Source organism: Rhagoletis pomonella, unplaced genomic scaffold, assembly GCF_013731165.1.
Source record: "Rhagoletis pomonella isolate Grant_MI unplaced genomic scaffold, Rhpom_1.0 Rhpom_scaffold_00096, whole genome shotgun sequence".
Classification (NCBI taxonomy): Eukaryota; Metazoa; Arthropoda; class Insecta; order Diptera; family Tephritidae; genus Rhagoletis; species Rhagoletis pomonella.
In genome coordinates, this window is record NW_023458650.1 from 165,726 (window position 1) to 176,394 (window position 10,669).

Sequence of the window (10,669 nt, forward strand, 5' to 3'; positions counted from 1 at the left end):
AAGTCCGAAGTGTTCGTTGGCAAAAATCGAATGAATCTCTTTTTTTTTATTCTGAAAATGGCGGGTCCTTTACAACGAGTCTTAATCGCTAGTTACAACGAGTTACTAGTCCTAAAAGCTAGGGTTGCCAACTAATATTACTTTAGTTACAAACAATTTGCTTAAACTAGCACACGTACATTCTACTCCTAAACCTTTTCGACTCCTACAGATGCATATTTTAGCTAATTGTTATATCGTCGCCTGGATAAAAGATTGTCACAAGTTACTTTCGGTAACTGCCGATTGAAGTTTGGAATGCATTTTCTCAGAAACACGACTACAGATCTTCTCCAAAGTGTCCGAGAATGCTATGTACTAGTTCACGAAATTCTTAAATTATCTTATTTTTTGAGTTTAGTGTCACCCATTTCTGAGTTTAATAAAATTTTGTAGTATATGACATTTGTCAAAAAATTTTCAATCAGTTTTAATGATATACGCCAAAATGTGATAACAATTTTTTATAAATTAACGATGCTTTTTACTAATCAGCCTAATCGTGAGTTTCGCCCGAACAAAATTTCGCCAACAATTTTTTCATCCACCTGTAGTGAATACACGCAAACGAAAAGTGAAAAAGCGAGCCGGTTCTAGAAAATGAAACTCATGATAAGGCTGAATATGTCGGAAACTAAAGAAGAATAGGTAACTCTATTTGAAAGATCTTGATTAGTTTAGCACGACAGCAATACTAACGCAATTTGTACCAAATAGCCGAAAACATTTTAGTCAATTACTCGGAAACTAAAGAAGATATCCAAAAACCAGTTAAAAAAAAATCGAAATATTTGACTTTAAAATATATAACTGCATCTATAACTACAAATTGTCAAACTGACGCTTCCGCCAATTTTCCATCCAAGGGACGATATTTGAATTTTACTCGCATTATTTCGAGCATGTATGTAAATTTTCGGGAAAAAAGTTAAAAAACATATTCATCTGCTGAAAAGATATTTTCGAACATTCACAATTTATTTAAAGTAAATCTATCAGCCCTATCTCCAATTTCATGTGAATAAATAATTTTCACCACATTAAATAGCTGCACATACCCTAATTGCCGAAAAAGCGTTGCTGGCAACACTAGCGCTTTATGGGGACCAAATTTGGTGGAAAAAATACTAACGACTAACTATCAACCGGTTCGGACGTGTTAGCAAGTGCCATTGTCGGTAGCGAATAAATAATAGGTTCGTTCGCGTAGCTGTTAATTGTTCATGTTTAACCAAAACTTACAAGTTTTTGCGTTCGCGTACGCAAAAAACTTGCAAAGTAGGGGAAATTGAGAGAGCAAACTGACATTTCATTTTGAGGGGAAGCTGCTGGTTTCTGCTGGAAAAATTTTTGCCAACAGCAATTTGCCAACAGGAAAACAGCTGATCAAAAACAGCTGGTTGGCATTTACGCAAATCACAAAATTGAATTTGATGGTTTGGAAGATAAAAATTTCAAAATGCGACTAATTAAATTTGTAAGAAATAAGTAGTTATTTGTTTAATCAATAAACTGTGCCAGGATACCACTTTGTAATGAGTTTTCGTACGTTTTAAATTTTACACTTTTGAATGTAAACAAAAATTATATCAGCTGTTCGTCCAACTTGCAAGTTTCTGCAAATTTTCTGTTCGCGTACTATTTTGGATATTTCTCTCTTGTGAGCGAACAGATGACATTTCGCCGGAATTTGGCAGTAGGTTGGTTTCTGCTGGAGATTTTAAACGAACGCACCTAATACAAACAACAATCATACACAGTGTTCACTCTTCCGTTTTATTACACTTTCGTAGTAACAAACAAGTGCATCGTACTATACAAAAAATCGCTACATTCACATTTATACACACATAAAATGCGACCATCACCTGAACCACCGGACAAAACCAGGGTTCGTATTTGCACACACATGTGCAGCACATCCTAACATTTTAAGCTCACACACGTGTGCTGTGCATATAAAAAATTAAAAATTTGCTCACATCACATGTGTGTGCCGTTTGGTAAAAAGCACGGGCACATGTGTGTACTTTCTTTTTATTAATGTAAAGCACACGCACATGTGTGTGCTATGCGTAGAGAAACTTATACACTTCGAATTCTAACTCAAATCTTGAAATAATTTTTTAATATGTTTTCTGTCATATAAAAAACAAACAACATCTCACTTTTCATTGAATAGTCTTTAAAAAAATAACGTTTAATAAACAAATTCTTTTAAGAATATATTATGTGCATGTGCATGGGCTGAAATTTGTACAAAAATCGGCTCACACACATGTGCTGTGCTTAATAACAAACAGCACACACTTTTCTGTGAGTAGAGTTTGTTTTCCACTTATGCACACACATGTGTATGAGCAGTGAGTGCAAGTTGAATGTGTTTCTGGCGTGTGTGTGAGCAGAGCATGTGTGTGCAAATACGAACCCTGGACAAAACAACAAATCGCTGCTCAATGCTTAGCGAACACACATTTTCCCTACATTACACCAACAACAAACAGCAATCAACCAACCAAAATACTTGACAATATCATCAACTAACAACCAATTAGCAAAACTTTCGTTTATAATAAAAAAGGGTATTGATGCGATATCAACCCAAATAGATAGCATCAAACAACTAAAAGACGGCTCTCTAAATAAATTTCTGAAAACTAAAACTCTATCAAACGTGTGCCCTATCACGGTCAAGTTGCAAGAAAACCTTAACACGGTAAAAGGTATGATTTATGCCCCATGTCTCAACTTCGTACAAGAAGAAGAAATCATCGAAGAATTAAAAAGTCAGGGAGTATCAGGCATTTACAAATTCACTCGCACACTCGATGGCAAGACAATGCCCACTGGAAAAATGGCAGTCAATTTCGACTTATACCATCTTCCAAAAACTCTGGACATAGCATGGTACAAGGTAAAAGGTTCCCCTTATTACCCAAACCCGATGCGCTGCAAGAATTGCCAACTTCTTGGCCACACAAAAACCCGATGCACTAACCCTAGCACATGCGATGGATGCAACTTACCACCCCATTCCCCAACAGAATGTACACGTAAACAGTGCGCAAACTGTGGCGAAGCTCACTTCTCTTCGGATAGAGACTGCCCTAGATATAAGCAAACCAAAGAAATCTTAAAAATAAAAAAAATCGAAAAGTGCTCGATGGGCGAAGCCCGCCGCAAATATAGCGAATGTTTAAATCATGTACAAAAACCTCAAGAAACATATTCCAACATCTGCCGATCAGATACTAACAAATCAAATACGCCAACAATAACAACATTCAAACGATCTGCTTCACCAACAAAAACCAATACGACCAAAATACCAAAAACTCATACGTCTCCAAACAAAAGCAAAACCGACAACGTCACCGCTATTCAAAGGACAACTACCCAAGTTACTAACAATATGAACAAAAATGCAAACGACAGCATTAAGAAAACAACAACGAACACTTCACTTGAATGTATACTACCACACTTCAGCAAAGCACCAATCAACACACAAACCAACACTAGCGCATCTCCACTCAGCAATATAACTCAGCAACTTCTATCAGCAGACAAATATTTTATGTCTGTCTCAGACTCCGAAGAAGAGCCTAAATTATAGACAACTAACAATAAAAAAAAATAAAAAATAATAATAACAATAATTATGGACAAGAGGGCCCATGCGCAGTCTGCGCAGACAGAAATATACAGTAAACTCATCCCTCTTTGTAGCCACAGATAGAAGCAGACTGTTCTAATAGTTCGCGGAAATAATTATTCTTATAAACCCCTTATTTTTATTATACATATATTACAAAGCATTAATGAGATTTATAGTACATCAGAACTTATACTTATTAGGTACATACATAAAAACATATTACAAACTGACTGATATATGAGTGTCATGAGTTGAGGGAAATGTGGTGTCACTTACAATATATCTTTGTAATAAAATATATTCAGAATTAACTTTTTGATTAAATGCTTCTTTAACAGAAACAATAATATCTGAGAATCGTCTTACTCTAGTTTAAAACAAAATTGTCCTCTACCCGGTATATTGTCAAAGTTCACCTGCACTGAAGCAAACGCAAGAGCGTTGTTAAATTTACGTATATTCTCCAAATAGTTTTTTGTGATGTCATCATTGCGCTCAATAAGTTCTTTCGGACAGAAATTGGTGGTAAACTCACCTAGCTCTTATGACAACAGATGGATGCAGTATTATCAGCTGCCTCGCCTGGATAAAGTTTAGCTGAGCAAAACTCCCATATCTTCTCCATGCGTTCAACACTATTTGATTCTATCTCATCGTCTTTAAGGAAAATACGTGCACCGCAATACGTCTTTGGTAGCTTTTCTTGCCGCCTCCTTGCACTGACATCTTCACTTAATTGCTGAAAATATGATGGCACCAAAACACTACTAAATTGCAAATATATCTGCCGTTGTTGCATATCTTGGTTTATTGGAAGGCAATTACGTTTTTTGCGATCAGCTGACACTCCTATACACTTTTTTCGAGGCATTGTTAAGCGTAATTATATTAAATTGAAACCTATAGTAGTAAAAATGGTTATTACGATCAACAAAATAACTTTTTGAAATTATAAAGTTACCGATTTTATGTAGACTTTATGAGATAAACGCAATATGTCAGTATATCTAATGGAAAAATGTTTCTGTAAATGAAATGTTGAATTGAAAATCACCAAAAATACCATAATACCAAACACCAATATGCTTACCATACCAATAATACTCGTAATAAATTTATTGCTTAGCTGTTATGATAAAAGGAATATCCGAATATTTTTCCGACAGGGTAGCCAGAAACAATATGGGCTGCAAATAAGATTGTGATGCGAAATTTACAAAAAATACCATAATACCAATACACATATGAATGTACTTACCGTATCTACAATTTACGCGATAAATATATTTCTCAGCTTTTATCATAAGAGGAATAAGTGAATATTTTAAACTGACAGCGCAGACTGCTACAATTCTTATTATTGAAATTCCTATTATTTGGATTACAGTTATGTTTAAGCTTGAAGTCACAATAGCACAGTACTTTGGAGTTAAGTGTTATTATGGTGATGCCACAGATGGCGCGCTTTAACAGCTTCGTTCATGTACGAATTGTGTGGTTTATATTGCAGAATTGAATACAAATTCGTAAATGATTTCATGAAATCATGAAAACTAAAAAGAAAGCGGCATAAATATTTAGCAGCTGTCAATACTAATCAAAAGTTTAAAAAAAATGTTATTTGTGACTTTTAATTTCTATAGTTAAATATTTAAGTGTTTTCTGATATTATTTTAGACATAATAATCTACTGGGGGAAAATAGTGTATTTAAAATTTTTTATAAAGAAATAATGTTTTCTTGATGTTGTATTTAGTAGTAAAGATATATACTCGTATATAAATATATATAAGAACTGAGGAATACAAAAAGCATTTTATGTTAAAGATTTAAATATTGAATGCCATCTTAAGTGCACGATGACTCACACGTGAAAGATTTTGTTAGTTGTGACGACTTTATATATCACCAGTTTATAGTTAGGGTATGCGTAGTAGCGCGGTTTCAAAATCGAATCCCAATACGATCACAATATGGTTTTCGGCTTTTATATTTGAATTTATGTACGTATATTCACTACATTTAGAATGAAAAAAATTTAATTTGATGTAAGTTACTTGGAAAAAGTTGTATTTATTTATTACTTCAATAGTATATATTTTACTGTAAAAAATTTATAATAGATTACCTACTTATTACCTGATAGGCCTTTTAAAAGATCGTAATTGTATAAAAAAAAATGTTGTGCTCACTTTTCGAATTCGTACCTAATTTTTTATACATTTTTGACTTCATAATTCATGACAAAGGAAACCCCTATAGCGCGCCGTCTACTGACTGACATCGGTAATTAGTATTGTAAAAGTATTGAAGTGCTATTGTGACTGTAGGCTCGGTTTGTTTTTTTGTTATTGACGTTTGGTTTTTCTTCTTTTTGCTCATGAATAAATCACAATAAGCAATTTTCAGAGTTGTATTCGCGAATTCAATTTCGCTGAAAATTCATACGCAATTTCTCGTGACATTTTTTTATATGGTCAAATTGAGAATTGTATCGCGATTTCAGCTGAAATTGAGGATATTGACGAAATTGCGCAATTCAAGCATAGTGGAAATGCCCTTTACGAATTTGATACCTACCACAACTTTGATATTGTACCACATTTTCCAATTTTTGGCTATTCTATAATGTTTTTTTTTTTAATTTCATTGTCTACTGCAAATTATACTATATATATAATATAATTATATAAGAAAATTGAGGTTATTGAAGCACAGTATTTCCTAACGGTGATTTTTTCAATGTTGTCCTAAATTGTGTAACATTATTTTAAATATTCCTTTTTTATTTATAATTTCACGGTCTTAATATTGAGCACTATACTATTTAATTCGTTATTATTATTGTCTCTCTTATTGTCGCGTCCCATGATTCAATAATAAAAGGATAATTATGAGATAATTATTGACAGCCGCGGTTTGACACTCTTTTACAAAACAAAAGGTTGCACTTACGAAGGACAGAGAAAGAGGAAGAATGAAATCCCTTGGTGCGAAAATGGTAGTAGAAAAGTACGCAAAGTCGGCAATAGTAGTGAATTTCCTTTTGTGAATTCGAATGAATTTGTTATTATTTATACGTGAATTTTGTAAATTATTTCATTGGTTAATTGTGCTTTATTTGAATATAAAAATAAACATATTGCACAAAAAACATATACTTCTATTTCACACGTACATAAGCTACTATTTTTTTTTTATTTGCAAAGAAGCAACACGGTGCCACGGCTAAGGGAGCGGTGCGAGAGAGACAACTGTCAGTTTATCGAACCTTTAATTATTGAGTTATGTGTGCGCCTACCACTGTCGTATACTATGCGATGCTGCAGTCACAATAGTGCTTCAGTACAAAATACCTTTAGTGTGGCTTAACAGTGGTAAATTAAAAACAAAAATAAAATTACAAATTTCTTTATTTCAGAGGTGTTATGATCATTAAGATTACCTAATAACCACTCAGGGGACCTCTGACTTTTCAAATGACAGCTCATTAGTGGAACTGCTTACATAGGAAAATAGAAAAAGGGAGACTAACAAAAAAACACCTTAGAGAAATAATATATATATGATTTAGGTATCAGTCTCGTAATTCTTCAATGGAATATACAGGGATTTCTAAACAATAAGTTCGGACTAGAGCTACTCGTAACCAAACACAAACCCGACATTATTATGTTACAAGAAACCCACATAATAGAAAAATAGAATATATCTTCCACATTATAAAGTGTATCACTTCAACAAAACTTACTCATATTCCAAAGCGGGTATTGCAATCCTCGTAAAGGAAACTTTGAATACTTCTAATTACAAACTATCTAACAATAATCTTCTCTTTCAATCTATCATCATACACGCGTTAAAAGACCTGCACATAACCAACATATACCGCGAGACAGACTTATATTCAACAGCTCAACACCTGGACGACATACACACCTACCATAACGGATATCATTTACTGGGTGGTGACTTAAACGCACATAACGCATTGTGGGGTGCAAAGAAAACAAATCAGAACGGAAAATTATGGGAAGACTTTGCAAACGATAAACAATTTGTAATTCTCAACGACGGATCTCCCACACTGCTAAACACGAGAAATACTTTAACAAACGTTGACGTCTCAATGGCATGCGGAGGTATAGCTCCGGTTCTGACATGGAATTGTCTTCCTTCGTCAGGGTCTAGCGATCATTTTCCAATCCTAATTTTCAACAACATGCTGAACATCAACAGCAGAATCAACCCCAGGTTTAATACTAACAAGGCAAATTGGCCTCTATTTACAAATAAAACTAACGTCTACTCACAAAATTTCACTCAATCAGTTAACGTCAACAGAGAAGCCGCCCAAATAAAAATAAGTTTTGAGGAAAGCTGCAAACGAAGCCATGCCCACCACCTTTTCAGCACCTAAGCACAATAGCACAGTCTGGTTCAACAGTCAGATTGCAAATCTTATTAAAGTCAAAAACGAGAGATGAAAACGGTTTAAAAAGAACCAAACAGCTCACAATAGCGTAGAATTTCGGAAATCATGTGCGGCATGGAATCGGTTTCTAAACTCGCTTAATCCCACACTCGATCCAAAGCACCTTTGGCATAAGATCAAATGTCAACGTTTCTTCTGTTTCCCACAGATACTAACTGCCAATGCTGTACTCAAGCACCCGGAACAGATTGCTGAAGCCCTAGGTGCACATTGGAGCGCAGCAAGCTCGAATGAGTCGTTTGAGTCAACTATCATTGACCAAAAAATTCCTTGATTGTAGAGAATTTACCACAAACGCCACAGTCGAAGCAAGTAACCCAAAATATTACGCTCCAAGAACTTGAGGCAGCTCTCAAAACCTCTAAAGGAACCACTCCCAGCCATGACAAAATAACCTATTCAATGTTAAAGAACGCATCCATCACCCTAAAATCCCGTATATGCAGCCTATTTAGTCGTATTTTAGATACAGGAGTATGCCCACATGGATGGAAGCATGCAATCCTTACTCCCGTTCCAAAACCCGGAAAAAACCCAAACTCTCTTGAAGGGTACCGTCCAATATCCCTCTTGCCCACATTAGCGAAAACTTTTGATAAAATTCTAGCAAACAGAATATGGAGGAGCTTCAGCAATAAGCTGGAAGCAGAACAACATGCATTCATCCCCAAACATGGAGTACACACTCTTACACATACATTAGAAGGTCAACTGAAGTACTTAAGCAGAGAACATACGGTCGTTTTTTCCGCAGACCTGGCAAAAGCATACGATAGAGTAGTTTCTACGGAAGTAATAAAAGAAATGCATAAATGTGGACTACCGATGAATATCCTTAAGCTCTCTCTCTCCTTCCTCTCGTATCGAAGGATTACAGCCAGAGTCGACGGATACCTTTCAAAGGAAAGGAAACTAGAAAACGGAATTCCACAGGGTTCGCCTCTTTCAGTAGTACTTTATACTTTTTACGCTAATTCCTTACTAAAGCAGATAAAGAATGTGCAAGGTATTTCGTATATAGGTATATATACAGACAATATCTTTGCAGCTGCGTCTGGAACACATGAAGAGGTCGTGCAAAGTTTGTAAAAATTTTACGAAAATATAAATAAGTGGGCCATGGACACAGGCTCCTCAGTACCCATTGAAGCAACAACAGCCCTCCATGTTTGCCGGAAAAATAATTGCAATGCCAGTTCAATCCTTATTCGAGGACGTAGAATACCTTTACAAAATAGCTTGAGAATACTAGGAATACAGTTTTCAAAAAATATGTTGTGGAACAATCATATTAATGTCCAAAAAGACAAGCTTAAGAAAGTCAACAATGTACTCAAAGTCATGTGCACTAAACGAAAAGGCCCATACATAGACACCGCAATTGCTATTTGTCGTACACTCACTGAAGGTATTTTACAACACTGCATCACACTATACGGCTGGACATCCAACAAAAATATCAAACACTTAATACCGAACTATTTAAATGCTACAGAACAGCTTCTGGACTACTTAAAACAACTCTTATACCCACGCTCAAAATAGAAGCGCGAATCACAGATTTTCAAAGTCTGCGGTTTAAAAACTCCTCAAATCTAGCCGCGAAATCCATTACCAATTATGAGCATCCACTTCACGATTTCATCTGGAATTTTCTCGACAGAATAGAAAACGATCGTGTACCCATACACAAAACATGCAGTTTAAAAAGAATAACACAAATGCTACATGACGCTCACATCCCTATTCCAGCAAAACCGTCTAAAAACAAAAAAGATACAACACATCTTATTACGATAGATACATCAATACACTCAACAAAAAATATCTTAAATACACGAGAAGCATATGTCCAAAGCTTTCTTCAGATCATCAATGATACAGACCAACAATTAATAATATTTACAGATGGATCGGTAACATGCGACACCCCATCTTATGCCGTAGTGGCTCAGGAAAGGGGCGGGCAATTCAGGGTGGTCCATCAAGCTTTGCTCCCAATGCATGCGAGCGTTTTCTGCACCGAACTAACTGCAATCAAATACGCAATATCCTCTGCCGCAAGTCTTGATAAGAAAGCAATTATCTGCTCAGACAGCCTTAGCGCCCTCAATGCAATTGCAAATAAAAGCAATGAAGCCCACAGTTTCGTGTCAGATGATACTCTAAAGCAACCAATAAAACTTCTGTGGGTCCCCGGACACACTGGAATAGTAGGCAACGAAAGAGCCGACCAAGCCGCCAAAGAATGTTTTAAGTTTCCCCTGATACCAGAAGTCCCATGCCATGCGAGCATCATATTAAGAACGACAAAGGCTCTGCAAATAGAAGCCCCAACTTCCAGGGACAACTACAACACAAAACTATCACGTAGTCAATGCATCAAATTAGCTAGGCTTCGGACTGGAACTGCCCTTTTTAACACTGCCTACATCTTCACCAGAACTCAACCACCATCTTGCTCATTTTGTGCAACA